The sequence below is a fragment of the Anolis sagrei genome, chromosome Y (genome assembly GCF_037176765.1).
Source record: "Anolis sagrei isolate rAnoSag1 chromosome Y, rAnoSag1.mat, whole genome shotgun sequence".
NCBI classification, from domain to species: Eukaryota; Metazoa; Chordata; class Lepidosauria; order Squamata; family Dactyloidae; genus Anolis; species Anolis sagrei.
This window is the reverse complement of record NC_090035.1, coordinates 45,576,250-45,600,218: the sequence shown is the minus strand read 5'-3', so window position 1 is coordinate 45,600,218 and position 23,969 is coordinate 45,576,250. Positions and strand designations below refer to the sequence as shown.

Here is a 23,969-nt window from a genome sequence, read left to right as displayed (position 1 = left end):
CTTTTGGATTCAATGTTTGCATTTTGTGGTTACTTTTAGATTTGAGGTTTGCATTGTGGAGTTACTTTTTGATTAAAGTCTTGCATTTTGGGGTTACTTTTGGATTCGAGGTTTGCATTTTGGAGTTATTTTTACATTTGAGGTTTGCATTGTGGGGTTACTTTTTGGATTCGAGGTTTGCATTTTGAGGTTACTTTTGGATTCAAGATTTGCATTTTGGGATTACTTTTGGATTCGAGGTTTGCATTTTGGAGTTACTTTTAGATACGAGGTTTGCATTTTGAGGTTACTTTTGGATTCAAGGTTTGCATTTTGGGGTTACTTTTGGATTCGAGGTTTGCATTTTGGGGTTACTTTTGGATTCGAGGTTTATATTTTGGGGTTACATTTGGATTCAAGTTTTGCATTTTGAAGTTACTTTTGGATTCAACTGCGGCAAGGAATGCATTTGGACATTTAAAGCATGTGTGCCAACTGTGCCTGTTCATAAAGAAATCCGATCTTGCCATTGATGGCACATGCCTTGGCTACATCCGGTTTGGACACAGGGGCCACATTGGTTTTTAAAAGCTGACAGACGGGGCAGATGGGTGGAGAGTGGTTGTGTAAACTCATTGAAAAAAACATGAACAAATAGCTTGCCTTAGAAGTTTATAAGCATGCAATATAAGACCGAACACTAGGTGTCGCCAAAGGGCAATGTAAATAATAGCTTGCCTTAGAAGACTATGAGCATACAATCTAAGACTGAACACTAGGTTTCACCAAAGGGCAAATGCAATGAATAGCTTACCTTAGAAGACTATGATCATGCAATGTAAGACTGGACACTAGGTGTCGCCAAAGGGCAATGTAATGAGTAGTGTACCTTAGAAGACTATGAGTTTGCAATAGAAGACTGAACACTAGGTGTCGCCAAAGGGCAAATGCAATGCATAGCTTATTTTAGATTACTATGAGCATGCAATATAAAACTGAACTGTAGCTGTCACCAAAGGGCAATGTAATCTCCTTTTGCCTTTATGCAGGAAAAGCACAATCAAAACACCCCCAACAGATGGCCACCCAGCCTTTGCAATAATAATAATAATAATAATAATAATAATAATAATAGGAGCAACCCCAGAAGCCATCCAGACCAACTACCTTCTGTAATGCAATAAAAGCACAATCATAGCACCCCCAAGCATCAGATGGCCACTCAACCTTTGTAATAACAATAAGGGTTTGGTCAGTGATGGGCTAAAGGGAAAAGGGTTGCAAGGGCGCAGGAGAAAAGGTCTGTGCCTTTGGAGGAGAAAGGTGGGGAATGAAGGACAGATGTATAGACGCACAGAGCCCCTCAGTATGTGGAGACCTAAGGGCTCTGCACAGCATGCTTCAAGAATCGCTGGGTTATTGGAAGAACTGTATCTCCCTTTGTGAGCACCATAGAACCAAGTGGGGGGGAGGTTCGGACGGGAATGGGGATGTATCCGTTGCCCCCCCCCCCCCACTGCTGGCCTCTGCGCATCACGGCCTCTCTTTCCAGATCAGCAGCAAGCGGTCCAGCAGCTTCAAGTGAGCCATCGCCAACGGGCAAAGGGCACTGCCCCGCGACGGGCTCCTAGATTTAACTGGGCTGGGTTTCTACAAGCGCTTTGTGCGCTATGTGGCCTACAAGATCCTACCCTGTGAGATGGAGCGATGGTGGTACTTCTACCAGCACCGCGCCTGCCCTCCACCGGTCTTCATGGCGGTAGTCACCTTAACCCAGGTGAGCATCTCTGTGGCCACTGAGGACATAAAATAGCTTCCATTTATCCAATTTTGAACAATTTCTTCTGCTTTGACTATTCATGAGGAACAAACCTACTCCATCACTGGGATCTTGTTCAATGATCTTTTAGGTTCCTGAGAGTATAATAAAAACTATTTTGTAATGATGAGAACTAGAAAGGAGTTTTCTTTTAAAAAGGAAGACACTGAACCATGTACTTGTATGAGTTTGCTCATCTGCCGTAGAAGTGCAGCCTAGACACAGCACCTGTTCAGGTATCATATCCTCTTCTACACTGCCAAAGAAGATGATCTGCTTAGAACTGGATGATACGACAGTGTAATTTGACAACCAAAAAAGTAATTTGGTTGTCAAAGGCTTTCATAACTGCATATAATCCAGCCCAAAGAAGATAATAATGTGGATTGTCTAGTGCGATCATATGGATATGGCAGTGTAGATCCAGACATAGACTGTCCTAAGCGAGTCTCTTTCTTTTCACTGCTAGATCATTGTTTTCCTCTGCTACGGTGCCCGGCTAAACAAGTGGGTGCTGCAGACGTATCACCCGGAGTACATAAAGAGTCCCCTCATCTATCACCCAGGGCACCGAGCCCGAACCTGGAGATTTCTCACTTACATGTTTATGCATATTGGGTAGGTATTTGGGGGTGGCTACGTGTAGTTTTCACTTATTTTACAGCAGTTTTCACCTGTCTCTTACACCAGGCACGGGCCAACATTGGCCCTCCCTCCAGGTGGTTTGGCTGTTAGGAGTTGTGGGAGTTGAAGTCCAAAATACTTTGAGGGAGGGCCAAAGTTGGCTTGTATCTGCCTAACAGGTTATCTATAATTGAACATTCATTTGTCTGTAGGTCCTGCTTCCAAGATACTCTTGTGACATATATGCAAACATTCCAAGTTCTGAAAAAAATGCAAAATACTTCGGGTTGCTGTGAGTTTTCTGGGTTGTATGGCCATGTTTCAGTAGTGTTCTTTCCTGACGTTTCGCCTGCATCTGTGGTCGGCATTTTCAGAGGTTTGTTCAGAGATCTGAAGGAAATGAGGCAAGTGGGGTGTATGTGGAATATCCAGGGTGGGCTACCTCTATGTAGAAACCCTCATCGATTGACTTTGCATCTGCAAGACTACTCAATGCTAATCAAGCTTGCTAATTGCAACATTCACACTTGCTTCAAACAGACAAGACGTCTTTCTCCCACCCTGGACATTATTCCACAGACGTGTGTGTGTGTGTGTGTACACACACACACACACTCCACTTTCCTCACTAGCAACAGAACCTCTGAAGATGTAATTAGCCACAGATGCAGGCAAAACATCAGGAAAGAAACCTGCTGGGTCATGGCCAAACAGCCCAAAAAACTCACAGCAACCCCAGTGGTTGCAGTCATGAAAGCCTTTGACAACCAAATTACTTTTTTTTTGTGGTCCCAAGCATTTTGGAGAAATTTAATCTGTACTTCTTTCTGGAACAACTGTGGGGGGGGGGGGGGGAGAATCACTGCAGACCTTCAAGGCTTAGGTTTAGCTATCCCACAATGTACCCCACAATGTAGCTTTGCCCATCATTAGCCACCACCGCTCATGCCACAAGTACCAGGACTTACCTTGTGCGGGGAGGGAGTCCAGGTGCTTTGGTGGCAGCATCTGTAGCATTCCCCTCCTTTAAAAAAATTGTGAAACAACAACAGCAATAACGATGATGATGATGATGATGATGATGATAGGAGGGGAAATGGCACATGAGAAGGTGGAATTGCATTGCTCACCTGGAAGTGCAGCTTTGCACAGCTGCAGTGTCAGAATGGTGCAATGTGAGCAACTATGTAAAGCTCATCACCATAATGGTCAGTAATTATGATCCTCTATCATGTGAGTGCTACAGAGTAGCAGCATGTGTGTGTACTGTCCTTTCCGTCTATAAAAATATGCACTTGTGCGTTCACAGTTATATATGTTAGGAATTGTGGGAATGACTGTAGAACAACTGCCGGAAGAACTCTGACAACTAAATGAGCTGTCAGAATTTCAAAACCATGTAAAGACTAGGGCTGTCCAACCACGGAAAAATTTGTTTCTAAACTCGTTTTTAGGCGGTTTTTGCATTTCGTTATTTAAAAGAATTCTGAATTTTTCTTTAAAAAAGTTCGATATTTACGAAATTTCGGAAATTACAAAACAATTTCGAAACAATAACGAATCGATTTGTTAATGGCGGACGCGATTGCGCAATAGGCTAAAAAACCCTCCAAATGGGACAGGGGGAACTTCTGAAGCTTCCCTCTCCCTCTGTTGTTGACTGTTGGTGTGATAATTTATTTTTTTATCACTGATAAAACAACAACTATAAAACTTGCACCAGACATACGGAAATAATAACAAAATAATAACAAAACAATTTTGAAACAATTACGAAACAAATTTTAAAAATTCGTTTCGATTTTAAGTTGCTCCTGGATGGTTCAATATCGCTTCGTTATCAAAAAAAATAATGAATTAAAAACGAATTACGAAATTAACGAACGAAACCGCCCAGCCCTAGTAAAGACCTATCTCTTCTGGCAGGCCTTCCCAGGCAGTCTTCAAGCATGAATTTTAAATGTGTGTCCTTTGTCGAATCTCTATTTTCTGTATTTTAATATGTATTTTATAGAAATACTTTTAAATATGTAGCTTTTATAGGAATACGTTTTAATATCTGTAGCCGTAGTGTTTTTACAATGTTTATATGTTTTAATTATTCTGTAACCCACCTCAAGCCATGGGGAGAGAAATAATAATGGGTAAGAAATAATAATAATGCTAATGCTAATGCTAATGATAATATGTTCAGAGACAACACGAGGGTTTCCAGTTGAAACTGGACTGGGTAAATGTAAAAGCAACCTTTTATAAGTGAGGATAATAATAATAATAATAATAATAATAATACGTTATTTATATCCCACCCCTCTGCCCAAAGTGACTTGGGACAGCTCACAACAGAAAAAATACAGTATACATAATAATACTTTAGCCAGATTTAGCACAGCAGGTTAACTGCCAGCTGCAGTCAATCTTGCCAATTGAAAGGTTGGCACTTTGAAGCCCAGGTTGGGGTGAGCACCTTACCTTTCAGCCCAGCTTCTGCCTATCTAATAATTTGAAAACAGCAATGTGAGTAGATAAATAGGGACAATTTACAGTGAGGAGGTATTTAAGGCACCCATAAGAAAATACCCGAAAACGATGGCAGTTCGATCAAGGAGGAAGTTTACAAACAAAGCTCTTTGGCAGGGAAGATGGAGCGACGGCACACACACACACACATACACACACCCTGCCCCGTTGCTGGAACTGAGCACAGCCTCCAAGATGCTGAAGATGGGAAAGCCTATATATACCTCTATCTATATACAGTTGTCTGTCTTGTCAGTGTACAATGGCACTGAATGTTTGCCATGTATGTGTTCTGTGATCTGCTCTGAGTCCTCTCCGGGGTGAGAAGTGTGGTATATAAATGCTGTAAATAAATACATGATAACATTAAGGTTACTGGAGCCTATCTCAGAGTAGTGTTAGCAGCCCACAGAATGTCTCGGCCCCTTTTACTCTCCGTGTGATAAAAACTCAAAAAATACACGTGTCTGTTGTTTTAAGTAGAAACAAAATTTTAGTTCTGTTCACTGTAGGTCAAAAATACAAAGCAAAAATAGAAGAATTGTTCTCACCAATATACAGCAAACTATATCCGGTGAGTGTTCTTCTTTACACGACAATATGCAAGCACATAGCAAAATACAGCCTTTCAACTACAAGGTTTTTTGGATGACATCAGTTACCTGGACCAGCCACAGACTGGCTTCAGGCCTGGCCACGGCACCGAGACCACTTTGGTCACCTTGGTGGATGACCTCCGCAGGGAGCTGGACAGGGGGAGTGTGACTCTGCTGGTTCTCTTGGATATCTCAGCAAATTTTGATACCATCAATCATGGTATCCTTCTGGGACGACTCTCCGGGATGATTCTGGGAGGCACGGTTCTGTCGTGGCTCCAGTCCTTCCTGGAGGGCCGCTCCCAGATGGTGAAGCTGGGAGATGCCTGCTCGAACCCCTGGCCTTTGACCTGTGGGGTCCCGCAAGGCTCCATTTTGTCTCCCATGCTTTTTAACATCTACATGAAACCGCTGGGAGAGGTCATCCGGAGTATTGGAGTTAGGTGCCAGCTCTATGCAGATGACACACAACTCTATTACTCTTTTCCACCTAATGCCAAGGAAGCCCCTTGAGTGCTGGACGGGTGCCTGGCCGCTGTGCCTGGCTGGATGAGGAAGAACGGGCTGAAGATTAATCCTGACAAGACAGAGGTCCTCCTGGTCGATCATAAACCAGATTGAGATATAGGGTGGCAACCAGTGTTGGATGGGGTTGCACTCCCCCTGAAGTCACAGGTTCGCAGTTTGGGTGTCCTCCTTCATACTTACATTTGAAGCTCAGGCATTGGTGGTGGCTGGGAGGGCCTTTGCACAATTGAGACTCGTGCGCCAACTGCGACCATACCTCGTGAAGGCAAATCTGGCCGGGATGGTCCATGCCTTAGTCACCTCTAGATTGGACTACTGTAATGCACTCTACATGGGGCTTCCCTTGAAAACGGCCCAGATATTCCAGTTGGTACAGCAGGCGGCAGCCAGGCTGTTAACTGGTGCTCCTTTCAGGTAGAGGTCAACCCTCCTGTTTAAGAAGCTCCATTGGCTGCCATTCATTTTCCGGGCCCAATTCAAGGTGCAGGTGCTTGCCTACAAAGCCCTAAACGGTTTGGGACCCATCTACCTCCATGACCGCATTTCTGTATACGAACCCACACAATCTTTTTGTTTATCTGGAGAGGCCCTGCTCACAATCCCACCTGCTTCACAGGCACGATTGGTGGGAATGAGGGACAGGGCCTTCTCGGTGGTGGCCCCACGACTCTGGAACTCCCTCCCTAAGGACATCAGGCAGGCCCCAACATTGGCAGTCTTCAGAAGGAGCTTGAAAACGTGGATGTTCCAGTGTGCCTTCCCAGAATAAGGAATCTTAAGCAATATGTCCTTAATGCACCTTATGAGAGATTTAGAATTGTCTGCACATCCACCTATCCCAAAACACTCCTCCTATCTCCCTTTGAACTCCCCAGCTTTTTGATTTTTAAATTTTCACAATTGGCCCTTCCTCATGTTTTTAAATGTGTCATGTTATTTTTGTATTGTTTTGCCTCTTATGAGTTATTTATTGTTTTGCTGTTGTTGTTTTTATGATGTTATTGGGCTTGGCCTCTTGTAAGCTGCACCGAGTCCTGCGGGAAATGGTAGTGAGGTATAAGAGCAATAAATAAATAAAAATACAGTATCTCTACTTAGTTATCAATAGAATGTCCTTACCTTGCCATAGACAAGCAGTTTCTTTGGCACTCCAAACTGCTTCAGGATGCTGGGTAACCACTCCCAGCAACAGCTAAAGGTTTCTTCAGCTCAAACGAGCCATCAAGCTAAGCCAAATGCAAAGCTCAAAGCTTGCAAACCTAGTGCCTTGTTATATGCTGCAAGAAATAACGCACCCAATTAACTTGTGGCAGCTGTAACGGAAAAGATTCTGATCCTCCCTGTTACTTAGAAAAAGCCTGTTGTAAACCCCTAGTAGCAACAGCTGGTTCTGGATCCAACGTGATAACCCTACATGGAGCATACATTCCATCTCAAACAGAACTGATACATTAGATGCATTGTTAGCTATCAAAGCTCCGTTGGTTTCTTCCTCCCAATGTCTGGATCCAACGTAGCCACCCTACATGGCACATATATCCCATCTCAAACAGGGCTGATACGTTAGATGCATTGTTAGCTATCAAAGCTCCGTTGGTTTCTTCCTCCCAATGTTTTTCTTGTGGCCTCTTCTGTCCTGGAATTGCTAGCTGTTGCAGCTTCCTCTTATCTATTTCCAGGTTAGAACAGCTGGGCTTCAATGCCCTCCTGCAGCTGATGATCGGGGTTCCCTTGGAGATGGTCCATGGCATCCTCCGCATCAGCTTCCTCTACCTGGCCGGTGTCCTGGCAGGTGACTCCCCTTTTCCCTTGCATCACAGTCTTCTTGTCAGCAACCAAGCATAATAAACCTATTATCTTTTAGGGTCTTTCTGGACACTAAAAGCCAAGCTTTTCTGGGGGGGGGGGGGGGGGGGGAAGCATTTCTGCATAGAAAGCAGGATTGTCTGCACAAAAAGCAAGTCTGCCGAAAGGAGAATTTTCTAGGCAGGAAAAAATAGTTTGCTTGTGCACAAAAGGCAACTTGACATGGTTCCTTTGTTTGTTTGTGTGTGTGTGCAAAAATTCTATTTTATGTTGAATGACAAGGATAGTCCCAAATGCAGGCACAGGAAGGCTTTCTTAATCCGTTCTATTGGGTTAATCCATTCTACCCAGCTTCTGGCCATAGGATATTTAATATAATGCCAAGTTTTCAAACTTTGTATTTTTTGTTTGTTTGCTTTTTAAAAATGCAATACAAATGTACTCTTGGTTCGCTCCTGATATGATAAATATCCGTTCTATTTATTGGCAACTGTCCTATCTGTAAAGTAAAGGGCAGAATCATGAAGCTCCCCAGATGTTCTTGGACTGCATATTTTAGCAATAGAATACAATAACTTTATTATCATTACTAGCTGTGCCCTGCCACGCGTTGCTGTGGCCAACCTTCCCTCCTTCTTTCTCTGCTTCTTTCCCTCTTTCCTTCCTTTCTTTTTTTTCTTTCCCTATCTCTCATCTTTCTTCCATCTCTACCTGTTTCTTTCCTCCCTTTCTTTGCTCTTTGGTTACATCCTTCCTTCCTTCCCTATCTTTTGTTCCTTCTGTCCCTTCCCTCTCTTTTTTCCTTTCCCTTTTTTATTTCCTTCTTTCCTTTCTTGCTTCTTTCTTTCTTTCCTTCTTTCCCTCCGTGCTTCTCTCCTTCCTTCCTTCCCTTTTCCCCTCCTCTCGTTACTTTTTGACTGTCCCTTCCATTTAATATTGTATTTATCTCTTAGAAAGAAGGAAAGGAAGAAGGAAGGAAGGAGGGACAGGAAGGAAGGAAAAGAAAGGAGGGGTAGGAGGGGAGGGAGGGAGGAGGGGATGAAGAAAGGAGGGAGGGAAGGAAATGAAGGGGAAGGAAATGAAGAATGGGAAAGAAGGAGGAAAGAAAGGAGGGACAGGAAGGAAGGAAAAAAGGAGGGAGGAAAGAAGGGAAGGGAAAAAAAGGAGGGACAGGAAGGGAGGGAGGAGAAGGAAGGTGGAAGGAAGGAGGGAAAGAAAGGAGGGGGATGAAGAAAGGAGGGAGGGGAGAAAATGAGGGGGAAGGAAATGAAAGGGAAAGAAGGAGGAAAGGGAGGGAGGAAAAGAAGGAAATGAAGAAGGAAGGAGGGACAAGAAGGAAGGAAAAAGGAAGGGAGGGAGGGAAAGAAGGGAAGGAAGGAAAAAAGGGAGGGACAGGATGGGAGGAAGGGAGGAGGGAAAGAAAGGAGGGGGATGAAAAAAGGAGGGAGGGAAGGAAATGAAGGGGAAGGAAATGAAGAAAGGGAAAGAAGGAAAAGGAGGGAGGAAAAGAAGGAAAGGAAGAAGGAAGGAGGGACAGGAAGGAAGGAAAAGGGGAGGGAGGAGAAGGAAGGAAGGAAGGAAGGAAGGAAGGAAGGAAGGAAGGAAGGAGGGGAAGAAGGGAGGGAGGGAAGGAAATGAAACAAGGGAAAGAAGGAGGAAAGGGAGGAAAGAAGGAAAAGAAGGCTGGACAGGAAGGAAGGGAAGGAGGGAAAGAAGGAAAGGAAGGAGAAGGAAGGAAGAAAAGGAAAGAAAGGGAGGAAAGAAGGGAAGGGAGGGAGAGAAGGAAGGTCCTTCATTCAAGCACCATGGACCTTCCTCCTCCCCCTCCCCCCCTCCTCCCCCCCTTCTTCCTTGCGTGGATGCTCCGTTGCTGCTGCTTTCCCAACAGGGAGTGAGGGTGTGTGTGTGTGTGTGCCGCGCGGGGTGGTGAGCAGTGAAGGTGCGTTGTGTGTGTGTGTGTGTGGAGGCAGCGTGACCAGGGTAAGATGAAGGAGGGGGAGGAGGGATGGTTTTGACATGGCGGGAAACGGCGCGGCGGGGCTTGGAGTGGGCGTTGGCCAGCAGGCCGTGTGCGCGCGCAGGGGAACTTGCGGCTGGGTGCCATTGCGCATGCTCAGTTGTTTTGTCGCTTTGTGAGTGTGTTGTTGTGTTGTTTTTAATTTTGATTCGGATTGTTTGTACCTAGTGGGTTATGTTATGGGCATGGAAATTTTGGTTAAGTTTTGTTGGGGGGTTTTTGAGTTTTGCTTCTCTGTTCGATGCCACTTTCATTTTTATATATATAGATGCATCATACAATGAATCCTAACCTGTATGGTCAAGATGAGAAGTGGAGGGAGTAGCAGACCAAAACCACCTGGAGATGAGGAATGCTGGAAATTGGGGGACCAAGCTTTCAGGACAGGGCAATAAAGCAGTGATACCTTACCAGGCCAATTAGATTAGACGCAGATGATCAAGACAGTTTTACACAGTGTATTTTAATATTGAGACACATGTGTTTTAATGTTTAAGTATGCACATAATGAATTCTTGTCCTGGCATTGAATGTTTGCCGTATATATGGTGTGCTCTGTCCTGAGTCCCCTTCGGGGTGAGAAGGTTGGAATATAAATGTTTTAAATAAATAAATAAATAAATAAATAAATAAAAGCATCTGGGATGCTAATGACACCTATTAATGGTGTTTAATACTGCTTAATACTTACATATTTGTATATTTTAAGTTGCATTGCAATGCTTTTAATTGTGAGCTACTTTAAGTCTCCATATGGAGAGAAAAAGCGGGATATAAATAAACATAATAATAATAATCTATAGATAGAGATTCAGGCATAGCGAATTTCGGCCTTCCTTCCGGGTGCTTTGGACTTCAACTCCCACCATTCCTAACAGCCTACCAACTGTTAGGAATCATGGGAGTTGAAGTCCAAAACACCTGGAGGGAAGGCCAAAGTTATCTCATGCCTCGTGTAGACAGTATCTGGGAATCATGGGCATCCTTCTGCTGTGCTTTTCTTCAAGCAGCTTCATTACTTCTGGTGAGAAGAGAGGGGAGATAAAGCCTTTTAAATCACTTTTGTTGAGTGGCTAATAAATCATTCTGGGTGAGATGGATTTCACCTGAAATGCTTGACAAGTAACTGCCAAGCAGGTGGAGCTGCGTCCTGCATTTCTCTCGTCCAAACCCATGTTCTCTCCTCAGAGTTTCTCTCCCTCCTGCCTGCTCTCCTGCTGCCTGGTTACCCACCATCTCTTCTCTGGAGAGCACAATCTCCTAATCCCAAGTGGTAGAAGCCTGTAATGAAAAAACCAAGCAGTGACATCTCCGACCCATCCTCTGTTCAGATATCAGCCAGCAGGCCAATGGATTAAATCAAGAAACAGCTTCTTAAGATCTCCAGAGATACTCGCAGGAACACCTGAGGAAGCAAGAGTCCAAAAGCGGCAGGCTAAAACCCAGAATCTCAACCAGTGGCTGAGAACAGATGTGAAATTTCTCCCTGGGCACACAGAAGATTAGGCGACTTGGAAGGTGCTGAACAGACTCTGGCATTATGAGATTCAAAGCCAATCTTAGGAAATGGTGTTACAAAGTGGAGTCCATGAGATGCGAGTGTGGAGAAGAGCAAGCCACAGACCACTTACTGCAATGCAGCCTGAGCCCTGCCACATGCACAGCGACACCAGAGGCACTTTGAATGGACATTTAATATAATTGCAAGTCTTTAGCTTTGTTTTTGGTTTTTCTATACATTATAACTGTATTCTCTATTCACTTCTGACACCATAAATAAATATAGTGTAGTTTGATCTTCATTGAAATGGTTAGTGTTACTTAGGTGATCCCTCGTTTTCCGAGGTGAGGGCATTGGTTTCCAGGTGGAAGGCGGTCTCGGTCGGGGTTGGCTTGACGCACCTTCCTCTTGGCACGCTTCTCCCTTTTGCCCTCCATTCGTGCCTCTTCAAATTCTGCAGCACTGCTGGTCACAGCTGACCTCCAGCTGGAGCGGTCAAGGGCCAGGGCTTCCCAGTTCTCACTATGCCAGAGTTTTTAAGGTTGGCTTTGAGTCCATCTTTAAATCTCTTTTCCTGTCCACCAACAGTTCGCTTTCCATTCTTGAGTTCGGAATAGAGCAACTGCTTTGGGAGACGGTGGTCAGGCATCCGGACAACGTGGCCTTCGGTCCAGTGGAGTTTATAGCGGAGGACCATAGCTTTAATGCTGGTGGTCATTGCTTCTTCCAGCACGCTGACATTTGTCCGCCTGTCTTCCCAAGAGATTTGCAGGATTTTCCGGAGGCAGTGCTGATGGAATCGTTCCAGGAGTAGCATGTGACGTCTGTAGACAGTCCACGTCTCACAGGCATATAGCAGTGTTGGGAGGACAATCACTCTATAAACAATCACCTTGGTATTCCTACGGATGTCCCGGTCCTCAAACAGTCTCTGCTTCATTCGGAAAAATGCTGTGCGTGCAGAGCTCAGGCGGTGTTGTATTTCGGTGTCGGTGTCGATGTTGACTTTGGTGGAGAGGTGACTGCCAAGGTAGCGGAAATGATCAACATTTTCTAATGTTACACCATTAAGCTGTATCGCTGGCATTGGAGAGGGGTTGGCTGGTGTCTGCTGGAGCAGCACCTTGGTTTTTTCAATGTTCAGTGACAGGCCGAGCTTCTCGTATGCTTCTGCGAAGGTGTTTAGAGTGGCTTGTAGATGTTCTTCTGAATGCGCATACTGGAGTTCCATAACAGAGTTCCATCAGCATACTGGAGTTCCATAACAGATGTTGTTGTAACCTTGGTTTTGGCTTTCAGTCTGCTGAGGTTGAATAGCTTGCCATCTGTCCGATAGATGATTTCCACTCTGGTGGGAAGCTTCCCATCAACAAGGTGAAGTATCATAGCGATGAAGATGGAGAATAAAGTTGGGGCAATAACACATCCTTGTTTGACACCGGATTCCACTTTAAATGGGTCACTTTGGGAGCCATTCTTGTCCAAAACTGTTGCCATCATGTCATTATGGAGGAGCCGGTTTGGTATCCAATAGTTTCTTCGCAGGCTGTGATGGTGGAGGTATTCAGTTTGTTCCAGTGTTCCTCAACATTTTCAGGGTGTTCTGTGGGTAGATGGTTCTTGAGTGCTGTTTGGAGAAGGGCTCATTTGGAAGGCTCCTGAAGGGCTTGGGTGTTCATTTTGCGCCTTATCTTTCTTCCTAGGAGTCTGCGCTTGGGAGCGATCTTGATAGCCATCGTGGATCGGATCAGCCTGTGGTCAGTCCAGCAGTCATCAGCACCTGTCATGGCTCTTGTGAGGAGCACGTCACGGCGGTCTCTGGCACGTGTGATTACATAGTCTAAGAGGTGCCAATGCTTTGATCGGGGTTGCTTCCATGATGTCTTGAACTTGTTTTTTCTGGCGGAAGAGTGTGTTGGTGATGACAAGGTTGTGTTCCGCACATTTGGTGAGAAGCAAGATGCCATTTGAGTTGCTGTTTCCAACCCCATCTTTTGCTATGGTCCCTGGCCACAGGTCGAAGTTGTTATGCAGAATCAATTTGTTGTGCAGTAGCAATGTCCAACATGTCCAAAAACCCAATGCCAAAGACACAGACCAGTCAGAAGAAATAAAACACTAGAACTTTACTCTTGGTTGTAGAGTTGAAAATAAAACAGCTTGGCACACTTACATAGTCTCTGTAAGTAATACAGAATAAATCTTCTGTGTTATAAATCATAGAGCATAACAAAATAAAACATGGTTACTTTACCATAGCATAAGTTTCTTGCATCTGCTCTCCAGCAAATCAAACAGCGAACTGCTAACAGGCTGCAAAAGCCTCAAAAAACTGTTACATTCAAGAGGCGTGGTCCAACCTTGCTGAGCTGAGCTAGCTTTTACAGCTGCAGTTAATTATTAACACTTCATAAGGCTTTTCTGCAAACTTTTCTGTAAGGTTTTCTTTAACACACACACACACACACTGGACTTACAACAATATACCGTAATAGAAATCTCGCCCAACTCTTGCATTAAAGTCCCCTAGGAGGATGATTTTATCCTCTTTAGGTATCCCCAACAGGACGGTGTCCTGTTGACAGTAGAATTTCTCCTTGATGTCTTCAACAGCATCTAGTGTTGGTGCATAGGCATTTATGATGGTTGCCTGTTGGTTTTTGGCAAGATCAATTCGGAGGATTGAGAGTCGTCCATTGATGCCAGTGGGTGCTTCGGTCAGATGTTTCACCAGATCATTTCTGATAGCAAAGCCAACTCCGTGCATTCTTTGGTCTTCTTCGGGCAGTCCCTTCTAGAAGAAGGTGTAGCCTCCTTTTTCTTCCTTCAGCTGTCCCTCTCCTGCTCTCCGGGTCTCCTGAAGGGCTGCTATGTCGATGTTAAAGTGTCCCAGCTCCCTTGCAATGATGACAGTTCTGCGTTCGGGGCATTCACTGTCAGAAGTTGTCCATCAGTGTCCGTACGTTCTATGTACCGAAGTTCATTTTTCTTTTTTGGCCGCAGGGTGGTGACCCCACTGGATGCAGCACTCCAGTCAGGGATGAGAGAGGCAGACTATGTTTAGGGGTCCCTCCCCATGTGGGGTGAGCAGAATGGATCCTCAAAAGGACTGCTCAGTCGTGGATACAGCTGCCGAACTACTCAACTGCCTTGGACCTTGAGGTAGAACAACTGAGTCCTTACCCACTGCCCATGTACCAGTCTGTGACTAGGGGCTTCCAGATTTCACAGTCCTGCCCCTGTTGCCACTCGCTGATCGCCTTGGGACTTTGGTTGGTTTGTTTTTATTTTCTTTGGAAGACGTCTGTCCGTGTGTTTTTTTAATGTGTGGAGGTCAGTGCACAACTGATCAACACACAGTCTTCACAGAGTGAGGTTCCACTGGTGGTGTAGTTTAACACAATGACCGTGGCTTCTCAGTCTGTTGCAGCCTTCTTCCGCCTTCACAGTCATTGTAACGTGTACCATGTTATCCTCCGCCTGCTCCGCCGTTGAGGTCTTTGGCTCTTTGGACTGTGCTTGGTGTGATACCTCACCCGCGGCCACTCCTGGGAGTGCACGACTCCAGTTGTGCCTACAGGTTCATCAGAACACGCAAGCCCCCTCACCACAACAGGGTGACAGTCCATTGAGGAGGGATGTGTAGATGTGCCCTCAAACCCTGGTTTCAAAGGAATATCAACATGAAAGCAGTTTTAATTGTTCTAATATATAGGAACCTATTGCTCCCATTGTCTCCACCTCTTTTACAACTGAATGATTCCTACAGCTCCAGCTAGTAGTTTAATTGATTGGTTCCATCGATTTCAAAGAAGCTCACTTTGACCCTTTAAAAAGCTGAATGGGTTGGTGGATCTTGGTTTCTTTCTAAACACAAGAGTTGTTTTCTAACCTAAGTGCCTGCAAATGTCCGCATGCCAGGACATCTCCCTCTTGCACAAGGAAATGCATATTTTCACCCCCCAAAATGACGTCTGCCATGCTGACATTTGCGTGTGTCATTTATTTGACAAAATTAAATAATAATATTCCTCCTCGCAGTCGATATTTGTTTCATTCAAATGCAAATCCGTGCAGATATGACTGGATGAAAAATTCCTGCAATCAGTTAAGTCAAGATTTTGCAGCTTGTACTACGAGGCCTATTTAATTATTTTTAGATCTCAGCTTTCAGGGTTGAAGCAGATGTGACGTTTGATGAGGAGTTGGATGCAGCGCATGAGTCTTTTGTTAACCTAAAAATAGCAGCTGTAGAAGGCTTGATCAAACCCAGATTGCTGTTTTTAGGGACAGTGTATATGAGCCTACAGTTTTAACCCTTCCGTGGACTTTCCATCCATCCCGATTGGCTATTCGGCATTGATTTCTTCATCGAATCAATGGATTGATTAGTATCGATACTGCATAATTGAATCTCGGGCTGTTTTACAATCATAAAAATACAAGAAAGCACCAAGGAAACTCATCAAAAGAACAAGAGACCTGTTTCAAACATTCCAGTCTTAAAGTATGAAGTTGTTAAGCGTTAAAAGGCTAAAACCTTTTTATTCAGGCAGGCTTTGATAGAAGAAGGTTTTTAAGACCATTTTAAAAATACCAATAATAATTTAATTCTGTTTTAATGTTTGAATATTTGTGGGTTTTAAATGGTATAGAAATGGGTTGCTGTGAGTTTTCTGATCTGTATGGCCATGCTTCAGAAGTATTCTCTCCTGACGTTTTGCCCACATCTATGGCAGGCATCCTCAGAGGTCAAGAGTCTTGAACCTCTGAGGATGCCTGCCATAGATGTGGGTGAAACGTCAGGAGATAATGCTTCTGGAACATGACCATACAAACCGGAAAACTCACAGCAACCCAGTGATTCTAGCCATGAAAGCCTGCGACAATACATGTATAAAAAGGCTTTTAATATAAGCCACTTTTTAAAAAATAGATTTTTATTAAACAGTTTAAAACATATATACATGGAAAGAGGGGCAATATTCAAGAAGATGGGAAAGTAGGAAATACAATCAATTAAAGAAAAAAAGAGAAAAGAAAAGATACAAAAATACAAAAATGCAAAAATTCAAAAATAAAAAAAAATGACTTCCATTCCAATCTCAGGATCTTATTGTCTGTTGTTTCATTATTATTTACCTCTTCTTTGTTTCTTTCTCTTTTCTATTCTTTTCATAGTCATGAAAGAGAACCCAGTCTGTCTTTTTTATAGATTTCCCGGTATTTTCTTTAACAAAAAAGTTAATTCATCCATGTCTCTTATTTCTTTAACCTTGTCCACCCACTCATCCACCGTGGGAATTTGTTCTTTTTCTTCCAAAACTTTGCAAAAATAATTCTAGCCGCTGTTGTAACATAAGTCAATAATTTATCTTCATTTTCATCCAATTGTAGTTCCGAGTCAGTGAAGCCCAACAAATAGTATTCTGATTTTTTCTTAAACATTTTCTTAATTTTTTTGTGTGTTTCCTCATGGATTAAAGACCAATATTTGGTTGTTTCCTTACAAGTCCACCATATGTGATAGAATGTACCTACTTCTTCACCGCATTTCCAACACCTGTCCAATGTATTTTTATACATATGGCTTAATTTTTTTGGAGTGATGTACCATCTGTGGAACATTTTAAACCAGTTCTCCTTCAAGTCCACAGCATACGTGTATTTTAACTTTTTGTTCCACAGTTGTTCCCACTCCCTGAATTGAGTTGGTCTCCTTAAGTTTTCCGCCCATTTTATCATACAGGACTTGACCTGTTCTTTTTCTGTTGCCCATAATAATAGTTTATTGTAAATCATTGTGACTATTTTCTTTTCCTTTTTCAAGATTTTGTCCCATATATTTTCTTCTCAGTCAAATCCTATTTTTATCTTGTTTATAATAATCCTTTATTTGTAAATAATGAAGCCATGTTATATTTTCATAGTTTACTTTCAGTTGTTCGAAAGTCTTAATATCCATTGTGTCCTTAATTAATATATCTTCATATGTCGGCCATTTTCTCCAGCCTAAGAGTCTTCTTTGGTGGGCCTCCATCGGGGAGATCCATAATGGTGTCGTTTTGTACAAATATTTTTTATACAACAGCCAGGTTCTCAGTAGAGAAGTTCTTACAAAATGGCTGCCAAAGTTCTTTTCTTTGATTTCTCTATCATACCAAATATAAGCATGCCAACCTACCCTTAAATCATGGCCTTCCAAGTTTAAACACTTCTCTTTCTCCAATGTCATCCATTCTTTAATCCAAAGGAGCGCACATGCTTCGTGATAGGTTTTCAAGTCTGGAAAGCCAAAAGCTATTATTTTTATCAATTAAATTTATATAATTTATTCTTGGTCTTTTCCCCTTCCAGACAAATTTTAGTAAGTCTTTCTTCCATTTTTTGAATAAGGTCTGGTTTCTTATTACAGGAAGGTTCTGAAAGAGAAATATCAATTTTGGTAGTACATTCATTTTTACTAATGATATTCATCCAAATAATGACAATTTTAAATGGTTCCAATTTTTGAGGTCATTTTGGATCTTTTTCCAAATCATTTCATAATTATTTTTAAGTTGTTGGCCATTCCTTGCTGAAAGCCAAATTTTAAAAATATTTTCTTTTCTTTACAATATCCACACCGAACTCTTTCTGAATCTTCTCTTGTTTTCCTTTATCTACATTTTTCAATAGTTTTGTTTTGCTCATATTCATCTTGAATTCCGACACTTTCCCAAATTCTTCTATTTTACTTATCCAGTTTTGTAAATTTTTACTTGGGTCCTCAATGATTCCTAACAAATCATCCGCAAAAGCTCGAATTTTGTATTTGTATTTCCCAATTTTTGCTCCTTTAACATCGTCCGTAATTTTATCTAATTTCATCTGGCCTATATAGTTTGTAATATCTTCCTTTGGTATCTTATCATTTGTATATAATTGGCCATAGAACTTTCTAAATTCCATCAGTATTTCCTTATCCATCATTAATTCTTTATCCTTTGTACTTATTTTGGTTATCTGCTTTATTTGTTTCCTTTTTCTTACTTGATTTGACAGCCATTTCCCTGGTTTATTCACATTTTCAAAAGTTTGTTCCTTTAAGAATTTTAATTGTCTTGCTTAGAATTCTAATTCTAATCGCACCTTTTCTTGTTTCAAAGTTTTTAATTCTCTTTCCAACTTTTTATTCTCAGGTCTCTTCTTTAAGTCCATTTCTTTAGCTATAATTTTTATCATCAGATCATTAATCTTTTTGTTTCTCTTTATTTCTCTTTGCTCCTTGCTGTATGAAATGGCCTCTTAAAACTGCTTTAAGTGCATCCCATGTCACTTGTGGATTCACTTCTCCAGAATCGTTTATTTGTAAATATTCTTGAATCAATTTCTTATAAAATTCCTTGTCTTCCTCCCTTTTCATTAAGTCTCCATTTTTTGCATTGATTTTTATGATTAATTATAATTTCCAACAGACAATGGTCTGATATATCTCTAGGTAGTATGTTGTTATCAGTTATTTTGGAATTTAATTTTTTTAGTTGTCCAAGCCATGTCTATTCTAGACCATGACTGGTGTCTACCAGAGAAGAAGGTATAGTCTTTTTTGTTCTCATTTCTCATCCTCCAAGTATCCTCTAACACAAACTCTTTTTTTAGTTCCAAAAACTTCGAAGTAGTGTACTTTCCTTTGCCTTTCTGTTCCCTTCGATTTATTACATAAAAATTGTATAAATTTAGTTTTTGGGCCATTTGGAGCATAGATATTACACATTAGTATCTTTGAATCGCCAACTGTAATTTTCACCGCAACACATCTGCCCTCCACATCTTTGAAAGCCAGTTCAGATCTTATGTTTTCTTTCACATAGGTTACCACTCTTTTCTTTTTTTCATATGAAGAATAATATTCCTTTCCCAATTTTTTATTTGTGAGGTGCGCTACATGTTTATGGCAGATGTGCATTTCTTGAAGTTACTATATCATATTTAAATTTACTCAAATTGTTCCATACCTTCTTACGTTTCTGAGGTGAATTAAGGCCATTAATATTATTTGAAAAGCATTTTATTTGATGCTCCATCATTATTCATTGATATCCAACTCTGATCCCATGTTGCCAATTGCCAAATCCGCTAATCCAGATGCAGTCTCTTTCATTCCATATGCTCTTTCTTCTTTTTCTTGTGGTGCAGGCATTGTTTGTGTCCTTTCAGGGAATATTCATAATCCTTTGGTGACTCACGTCTTGCTATCTTAGTTTTCTTGGAGTGGATAATCTTCTTTCTTCTTCTTTTTCTTGCTTTTCTTCTTCTTCATATCCTTCATTAGTTTTTTGTAGAATGCCTTAGCTTTCTGTTCTGTTGTCAATATCTTTCTTCATTGTAAGTCACCATTATTCCTTCTTTTCTCTCCCATCTATATCTTATCTCTCTTTTTTTTAGTTCTTCTGTCAGGAAATATTTCCTTCTTCTTGTCAGCATAGCTTGTGGGAACTCCTTCAAAATTGCAATTTTCTTTTCCTTGAAATAGATGGGATTTCTATTGCTTTTGAACAGAACATCATCCCTAACTTTTTTCCTTGTAAATTTTACTATTACATCCCTTGGCAATTTGTTTTTCCTTCCATAGAACAAGGAAACTCTATATGTTTGGTCTATATCCTGTTCAAGTTCGTCTTCTTTGCATTCCATGCAACTTGCTAGCATTTTAGTCATTGTTAGTCCGATATCTTCATTCTCTTCTTCTGGAATATTCCTAAATCTTAGTTTGAAATACATTTGCATTTGAAGTAATTTTTCTTGTTCAAACTCCAGCCTCTCTTTATGTTTATCTAATCCTTTTATCTTCTATAAAGTTTCGGATTGAGTTTCTTCCATTTTCTCTTTACTGCTTTTCAATTCTCTAGATAATTGTATAATATCTTTTTTCATTTGCCAAATTCTTCTTTCATTTGCCCAAATTTTCTTTCATTTCTTTTTTCATTACCTTAAATTCTTCATCTTCTTAAAATTCTTTTCTTGTTTCTCAAAATATTCTTCTTCTTTCGCTGCCACATCTTTCTTCAATGAATCTTGTTTTTCTGATAGATTTTTTATTTCTATCAGTAAGTTGTCCATCTTCGGGTTTATATCCAGGGATCCTCTTCTCTTCTATAAAGGAGTTTCTCTCTTTTTTTCTGTTTTCCCTTTAGATGTCATCAATTGTTAATTCTTTTTCTCTTAAATCCTTCAATTTGTGATATATCTTTGACTTATCTTCTTCTCTAGTGTTGATTTTCTCTACCTTGGGTGGCTCACAATTCTTCCCAGCTTTCAGGGTTTACTAACTCATTTCTTTGTTCTAATTCATTTAAGCAGTCTTCACGTCTTTTGGGCAGGTCTCAAAACTCAGTGAGGTAAAATAAAGATAAGTTCAAATTCAAATTTGGGGCAGTTCATTCGTTCAATTAATTAATTCTTCTGATTCAAATTTGTAATCCTAATTAAATTGAAATTAATATTTATTTTTAAGTCAATTTTTGCCCCCAAAATATCTATATAATTGCTCTCCTTTCTTAGCTGCTTCTTTGTATATTTCCCCCATCTACTTCTCATCCTCGTCTGTATTTCTTCCCCGTCTGCTTCTCTTCCTCATATATATTAACTTTCCCGTCTGCTTCTCGTCCTCATCTGAATTAGTTTCCCCTGGTGTTGGGCTGTACTACCTCTCTAATTTACTTATTTAATTTGTTAATTTAGTAGTATTATTTAATCGTATTAAATTAAATTAAATTATTTTTGCCGCTCTGTAGCATTTTTTCTCTATGGTTTTCCAAGATGGCCTACTTCCTCACTATCACTTCTGCCCTTCCTTTGCTTCTTCTTCCGCCCTTGGTGCTTGGCCCCGCCTCTTCCTTTTCACCTTAGCTGCCTTCCATTGTGACACTTCCTTCTTTCCATGTGCTCAGTTGTTTATGAAGAAGGCTGCAGCTAGCCACAACAATAATGGTGTCGAGGTCAGATTAATACTTATTTTCCTGCAATTCTTTTCGGAGGGTGGCCGGGGGGGGGGGGGGGGGAGCAAGCAGCAGCAGCTAAACAGAGCAGGCAATTCCTTCTAGATATATAATATATAATATTCAAATCCTTTAATTTAAATCTAGTAGTCTCAAATTAATTTGCCAATAATATACTTCAGTTATTTCTTACTTATATTTGCTGAGATTTCCTTTCACTCAAATCTCTTTAAACTGTCGCGGAAATCACTTAGCCAGTTCTCTTTCTGTAAATGTAAATCAGTTCTCTCTCTTTCTGTAAATGTCTATTTCTTCTTAAATTCTTTTCTTCTGACTTTAATTGGGGGGGGGGGGGGACGGGACCCTGTTACCTGGAATTGGAATCCTTCTTGTTAATTCCCCTTAATTGAGATTTCTTTTTCTTCTTCTTTTCTTCGATATGAATGGGATGGCAACGGTTAAACGTGCCTTTCAGCTCGATCCTTGAGGGGCGGCTCGCCTTCCCATGTGCTACTCATACCCTCTCGAACTCCCCTCCTTGAGGGGGGAGAGATCTTTGGAGTCTTCGAGTTCAGTTTGGGATTAGCGACACCTTTGCACTCAATCCGGCAAAGGGGGGAGCTTTCCAGCTCAACTTGTCTGCCTCTATGCAGGTCCTCGTCAGGAGCTAGCTCTCAACGAGGCAGCCCCATTGCCATGTCCACCAGAAGTCCTAATAATATAAGCCACTTTGAGTCTTCTTTGTGGAGAGAAAAAGCAGGATATCAATAAACACAACAACAACAACCACTGGCATAACAAAGCATTGTATGGGCAGTTCATTGACAAAATTGAGGGAAAAGTTGATTAGAAGACCTGGTTATGGCTCATGAATGAAACATTGAAGGAGAAGGCAGAAGGCCTGATTCCTGCAGCTCAGGAGCAAGCCATCAGAACAAATGCCATTAAGGCCAGGATCGAAAAATCAGCTGATGACCCCAAAACGCAGACTGTGCAAGGAAGCTGATGAAGCCATTGATCATATCCTCAGCTGCTGCAAGAAAATTGCACAGACAGACTACAAACAGAGGCACAACTCTGTAGCCCAAATGATTCATTGGAAGGTTCTTGTGGGTTTTTCGGGCTATATGGCCATGTTCTAGAGGCATTTCTCCTGATGTTTCGCCTGCATCTATGGCAAGCATCCTCAGAGGTAGTGAGGTCTGTTGGAATTAGGACAATGGGTTTATATGTCTGTGGAATGGCTGGGGTGGGGCAAGGAGCTCTTCCTTGCTGGAGCTAGGTGTGAATGTTTCAACTGATCACCATTAGCATTTGAAGGCTTGGCTGAGCCTGGGAAAATATCCTGTTGAGAGGTCAGGTTGATGATGGTCCGTGATGTATCCAGTTCTGGTTTCGGCTGTTGCTTTTGGCATTTGTGGAATTTTTGTTTATTGTCTGTTGGTGTGGACAGTCATGTTTTTCTCCATTTTCCTGTAAGTGAGGTTGTCTATTTTGTCCCAGTCCTGGGAATTCATCTTCTGGCTGATGTTGATATGGAGGTGCAGCAATTCGTTGTCTGTGTTTGCGAGTTCTTTGCGGATGGTGTGAATTCTCTCTCGTAAGAAGTTGTGTTCTAGGCCGTCATAGATCCGGTGAGCCTGTGGTGTTTTGAAAGTCCTTTTGGGTGCGAGAAATTGTGGGATGGTATCTGTGTCTCTGCAGCGTAGAAGGAAAATTCCACAAATGCCAAAAGCAACAGCCGAAACCAGAACTGGATACATCACGGACCATCATCAACCTGACAGACAGACAACTCCCTGAAGATCAAGTATCCATACTAGCGAAAGGAGGAAACTTTGCTGTAACCACCACCAGGATCCCAGTAGAAAACATCATTGCCAATGTTGAATCAGCAATTTATCGCCTCCCCGAGGAAGAAGCAGAAGTAAGAGCAGAAACAGAGAGGATCCTGAAAAAGGCAAAACTTCCCTCCAGTAACATTACAAGGAAGGAAAGACGAGCTATCAGAGAACTCAATTCAGATCCTGATATCCTCATTATGTCAGCAGACAAGGGGAATGCCACAGTAATCATGCACACAGAACAATACAAGTAGAAAATCAGAAACCTCCTGGACCCTACTATATACAAAAAACTCAAGCAAGACCCAACTTCCAAAATAACCAGGAAAACCAACACTCTGATTAAGAACTCCTCAATCAACTTTGACATACGACAACAGCTATGTAAAACGGAAGCCCTTCCACCCAGGCTTTATGGACTCCCAAAAGTCCATAAGGACTCCACCCCACTCAGACCCATTGTGAGTGCCATTGGATCCCCCACATACGACCTAGCAAAATTTCTTGCTGCACAAAGCCATATTGGGCTCACTACACACTACATCAAGGACTCAGCCCACTTCATAGAAAAAATCAGCAATCTCAAGATAAATAACAACTACAAACTGATCAGCTTCGATGTGGTATCTCTATTTACCATGGTCCCGGTAGCAGACACCATGGCACTCATCAACCAGAGGTTCCCAGAAGACATCACAGCTCTGTTCCACCATTGCCTCACCACCAGTTACTTTCAGTGGGACAATGAATTCTAC

The 23,969-nt window shown here is 41.8% G+C and overlaps 1 protein-coding gene and 1 pseudogene across 1 annotated transcript in view; one reads left to right on the top strand and one right to left on the bottom strand.

Moving 5' to 3' along the window:
* LOC132781813 (uncharacterized) overlaps positions 1-23,969 on the bottom strand; it is a 341,517-nt gene that overhangs the window by 245,280 nt on the left and 72,268 nt on the right. The window lies entirely within an intron of this gene.
* The window catches only part of LOC137095175 (rhomboid-related protein 1-like), a 71,177-nt pseudogene that overhangs the window by 30,235 nt on the left and 16,973 nt on the right, over positions 1-23,969 (top strand).